Consider the following 5,532-nt stretch of genomic DNA (forward strand, 5'->3'; position numbering starts at 1 on the left):
TTGGCCAAACATGGGCCAATAACAGGCCACATTATGGCCGTAAACGGGCTAGAGTTGGAATCATCCGTTCATGGGCCGACCATAACGGGCCATCGTTAATAGGCCGTATTTGATGACGCTATGAAAACGGCCAACGTATTAACGGACCACAAACGGGCCGACTGTAACCACGGGCTGAATTTGGCCCACAAGCAGAAAATGACAGTAACGGGCCGTAAATAAACGAATGCTGGAAATGAGCCCAAGAATAAATGGGCTCTGAGAAGGCCGGAAGATAACATGGGCTGGAAACGGCCCAACGGAATAACGGGCCGTTAATGGGTATAAAGTGATACACTATTCATTACGGGCCAGTTTCACCACAGGCCATTAATGGGTGTAAAGTGATACACTGTTCATTACAGGCCAGTTTCACCACAGACCGTTAATAGGCCAAGACTTACACAGGGCCTCATATGGGCCGAAAGACGTCATGGCCCATACATGGGCCAGAAGTGAAAATGGGCTGGAATCATATTGGGTGGCCCAGATGATGCTACTGGGCCTAATTCGGATAGGGCGTAACGGGCCTTGGGTTAGCGAGATGTAAATGTGCTATATGCAAACAGGCCGTTAACAGGCTTTACATGGGCCGGCCTGCCACCTTTGGACCAAGTCAAACTGGCCGGCCTTTTCATAGGAATGGGCCTCTGTTGGGTCGTGCCACGTATCGACGTATCATAGGCGCCTTCTGTCCAATGACTGGATGACATCTGTCCCAACGATGAGCCAACACGTGTTTCCTCCAGCCAATGATGAATTTACACGTGGAAAATCCCCACTGGTCGGGGCTGTTAACGGGTTATCGGATCCAAAACACGACCCAATAGCTTAACAACGTTCTGTTACGGTGGATGCCACGTGTCGGTCACCCTTGACGAAAGCACTTCTGTGACGCGCGATTTATCGTCATGGAAGTGGACACTTCCGTGATGATAATTTTGGTAATGTCATGGAACACTTCTACGACAGCACAGGTATGACTATCTTGATTCTGTCATAAAATCGTCATGGATGTACATGCATGACAGAAAATGCGACCTACTATGACAAACATGTATCATCAGGGAAGTGTATTTTTTTGTACTGCACATACCAGATTATCAAAGTACCGAACGCGAATCATATGAACGTGATGAAACCTAGCTTGACGATATTCCCATGTGTCCTCGGGAGCGCTTTTCTCTATATAAGAGTTTGTCCAGGCTTGTCCTTTGCTACAAAAAGGATTGGGCCACCTTGCCGCACTTTATTTACTTTTGTTACTTGTTGCTTGTTACAAATTATCCTATCATAAAACTATCTGTTACCACTTATTTCAGTACTTGCAGAGAATACCTTGCTGGAAACCGCTTATCATTTCCTTCTGCTCCTCGTTGGGTTCGACACTCTTACTTATCAAAAGGACTACGATAGATCCCCTATACTTGTGGGTCATCAGGCAGCATAGAACAGATAGGCCCAGTAGGCCTGCTTTGGAGAGGAGCTCGAGGGAACTGCCGCACTGGGGCTTATAAACCAGTGCGGACGCCCCTCGGCTAGCGAGGTGGGACTAAACTTGCCGCACCACACCTGCACCAGCGCACCCCCTTTAGTACCGAGTCGTGGCACCAACCGGTACTAAAGGCGGGGTCTTTAGTACCGGTTGTAGCTACCACCCGGTACTAAAGGGGGTGCACTTCCCGCCGCTTCGCCTGGCCAAAAGAGAACTTTAGTACCGGTTGGTGGCTCCAACCGGTACTAAAGGTGGGTTCTTTATAAGAAAACACTTCAAAAAATCAGTTTCTCATCTCTCTCTCTATTTCTTCTCCTCTGCCCCGTCGCCGCCCCCGTCACTGTCCGTCGCCGTCCCCGTCGCCGTCGCTGCCCCGGCCGTCCCCGTCCCCGTCGTCCCCGCCCGTCCCCGTCCCCGTCCCTGCCCGTCCCCGTCGCCGCACCCTGCCCCGCCGCCCCCCATCGCCTCGCCTCGCCAGTGAGCTCCTGCCCCAGCCGCCATACATGTCCACACACACACATTGGTTTTTAGTTATAGAAATTTTCTGTTTTTTAGTTATAGAAATGTAAGAAATTTTTCTGGTTTTTGGTTATAGAAATATTAGAAATGTTAGTTATATAGAAATGTTATATAATGTTAGTTATATAGAAATTTTAGAATTAGTTTTAGCTAGATGAATTAGATTAATGTCAAATTGTTAGACGATGATCGATTTTTTTTAGTTTCTTATAATTTTAGTTATAGAAAAATTTAGAATTTGCATATAGAATTTTAGTTATCACAATTCAATCATTTAAAAATGTTACTTTTTGCGGGCATATAGTATTTGTTCTCGACGATGCCCGGCCCGCATCCTCGCCGTCGACCCGTTCGCGACGACGTTCGGCTGACCCATGTCCGGGACTAGGCTCCGTCGAGCTGGCACTGGGAGGTGCTACCTGCAGGGGCATGTCGCTTGGTGAGGACCCCGGCCTCGGGTCCCGTCATCGACCCTGTTCTTCTTTGGTGGCGTTCGCGTGGGCCACATTCGGTGCAGAGGGAGCCGGCCCCGCCGGAGGTGGTGCGTCGCCGTGTCAGGGAGGAGGACGAGCACGTCCGTCGCTACATGGCTACTATGGACGTCAGGTTCTCCAACACCTGGCAGGTTCTTTGGGCAGATGACCGAAGATATGATCCTGTGATGGTTCCTTCTCTTTGGGTGTCCACCGCCCGCGCACCAGGAACCGCGAGTGGCCTAGATTCTTCTATAGTATTTGATCTTTATTAGCTACCTAGCAAGTGATTATTCGAGACGATGTATTCAAGATTATATATTATTCGAGATGATGTATTTGAGATTATATATTATTTGAGACGATGTATTCGAGATTATATATTATTCGAGACGATGCATATTATGTACTATATGATTCACTTTTTCCTTATTGATTGCATCCATGCATTGTAATTTGAATACTAAATTGTTTTTTATTTCTTCTGGATGAGTTAAATAAAAGCTATGGCAGACAATACCGGCAGAGAGGGAGAAGAGGCCTTGTTCGAGATCATACGCAGCCAGATGATCTGAATGAAGCAGATGACGGCTCCCAATATCTGAACAATACTGGGGAGGGTGATGATAAGATATTCGATCAGGATGACCGAGCTGATGAAGTCATGAACTATGATTAGGATTATGATGATGCAGACAATGTTGATCTTCAAATAACAAAGACTACCGGCGAGGTATATTTATATAAGCAGGCATTTGGTGATCATCACATGTTTTTTTATTTGAAGATATATTAACGAATCGATCTTCCTTCTTTCAGCCCTCCATATCGAGCAAATCTTCTTCTACAGACAGCAGGACAAAGCGAGGCCCAAGCAAAAAGTTGAAGGAGGGTGTAAAGTACAACATCGATTCCATCAAAGCTAGTGGCGAACCCCTCACACCTAAGAACATTGCGAACAAGTTCGTTCGTCAGTGCGGAGTCCTTGTGAAGGACCAACTCCCGATCTCCATTCAAGAATGGAAAGAGCCAAAAACTAAACATCCAGATGTTACTTGGGTCGACGACAGAGCAAAAGAAAAGCTTTGGGAATCTCTGATGGAACATTTCACCCTACCAGATTATTTCACTAATGCAGATGTGCAGAAAGTCAAGGACGCTGCTCTTAAGAAGATGGCAATTGCATTTAACACCCACAAGAAAACTGTATGGGCCAACTACTTTGTTGCAGAAAGGAAGACTCTTGAATTCACGGGAACACTGGAGAAGCAAAGAGAACACTGGCCCACTTTCGTGAAATTTAAGCAATCAGAATTATCTAAGGAACGGTCGAGAAAAAACAAGGCCAATGCCGCAAAAAAGACGCAGTTCCATAGGCTGGGGCCAGGTGGCTATGCGGTGGCAATGCCTAAGTGGGATAAGTCTGAGCAAGAGATGGAGGATGTAGAGGTCACTCCGGTTACTAGGAGCTGCCCCCCAGGTGCAGAACTTGGTTCTATGCGCATGGGGGCGTTGGACCCGGAGACATGCATGGTTTCGAAGAAGGCAAGTCTAAAAGGAGCCGAACAAAAGTTACTTGATGCAATAGAAGATGCTCGAAAGGGGGTGTTCACGCCCAACAGAGAGAACGACGAGCTTACGTGCGCCCTGGAAAATCCTGAACACCCGGGAAGAACACGAGGCAAGGTTGTTATTCCCTGGTATGAGGGCTTTTCAGAATGGAACGACAACTACAGGTGTCGTGCAAGAAAGAAGATGGACGAGGAGAAGAAGAGGAAGCTGGAGAAGGAGCAAAGGAAGCAGGAAGCAGAACGCCTTCAAGGCCTAGAAGAAAGGCACGCGGACTTGGCACTCAAATTCCAACGGCAGCAGCAGCAGATCGACTCACTTAGCCAGGAAAGGGGGTCTCAGCAGCGGCAGCAGCAAGCGGATGATCCAGCATTGGATAGCACCATCCCGGGCGACGCACTGCTGGATACATACCCTGTGGATGACATCATAGAGAACACTAACTGTGAGCTACACTTCAAAATGAAGAACATATCCATGAAGGTGGCGGACGTCGTTGCTTTTACAAATACCCCCGAAGCAACCTTCCATTGCACCCCGATTCCAGCGGGCTATGCTCGTGTCTTGGTTGATGAGGTGGTGGACCAATATTCGGGGCTAGAGCTTGACATTCCTGGAGGTGACGATGAGCACACACTGGGAGAGGCCATACATCGTATCATCCTATGGAGAAAGGATTGCATCATCTTTCGAAGGCCACCGACACCGCGTCAGCCGACTCCTCCTCGAAGTGCGCCACCGAGTCAGCAGACTCCTCCTCCAAGTCCACCACTGAGTCAGTAGACTCCCGCTCCTCCAAGTCCACGAACGCGTGAGCCGACTCCTCCTTGAAGTCCGCCACCGTGTCAGCAGACTCCCGCTCCTTCAAGTCCACGAACGCGTGAGCTGACTCCTCCTCGAAGTCCGCCACTGTGTCAGCAGACTGTCGCTCCTCCAAGTCCACCAATGCGTGAGCAGACTCCTGCTCCAACCCAGCCACGTCAGCTGTCTCCGCCGCCTCAGCAATCGCAGAAGAGACACGCTGCAACTATGGTACATAGCGGTACGAGTCGAGGTAGTACAGGAGGTACAGGCGAAGGCAAGCGATATAAATATAGTCCAAGCCTCGCTCCTCTTCCTCAGAGGCCTTACGACATGACCGAGGAGCAAAACAAAGCCATAGTTAAGGCCCAAGTGGACGCCCATTTTGGACCGAAACTGGCACTGCCGCCAAGGGAGAAAGTGCCTGAGGAAAAGATTGACCACTTCATTCGTATGGCTAGACCACCAGCTCCCAAGCCTGTTGACTCAGACTATGAGAGCCAAATCAGGAAGGCACATCGAGCACGACTACAGAAGGAAGCGAGCTCGAGCTCGAGACAACAAGCAGCTGGCAAAAAATGCAGGAAAACCGTTGCCCAGCTGGGAGAACAGGCGGCGCAATCGACCCCCCCCCCC

The sequence above is a fragment of the Triticum dicoccoides genome, chromosome 5A, assembly GCF_002162155.2.
Source record: "Triticum dicoccoides isolate Atlit2015 ecotype Zavitan chromosome 5A, WEW_v2.0, whole genome shotgun sequence".
Lineage (NCBI taxonomy): Eukaryota > Viridiplantae > Streptophyta > Magnoliopsida > Poales > Poaceae > Triticum > Triticum dicoccoides.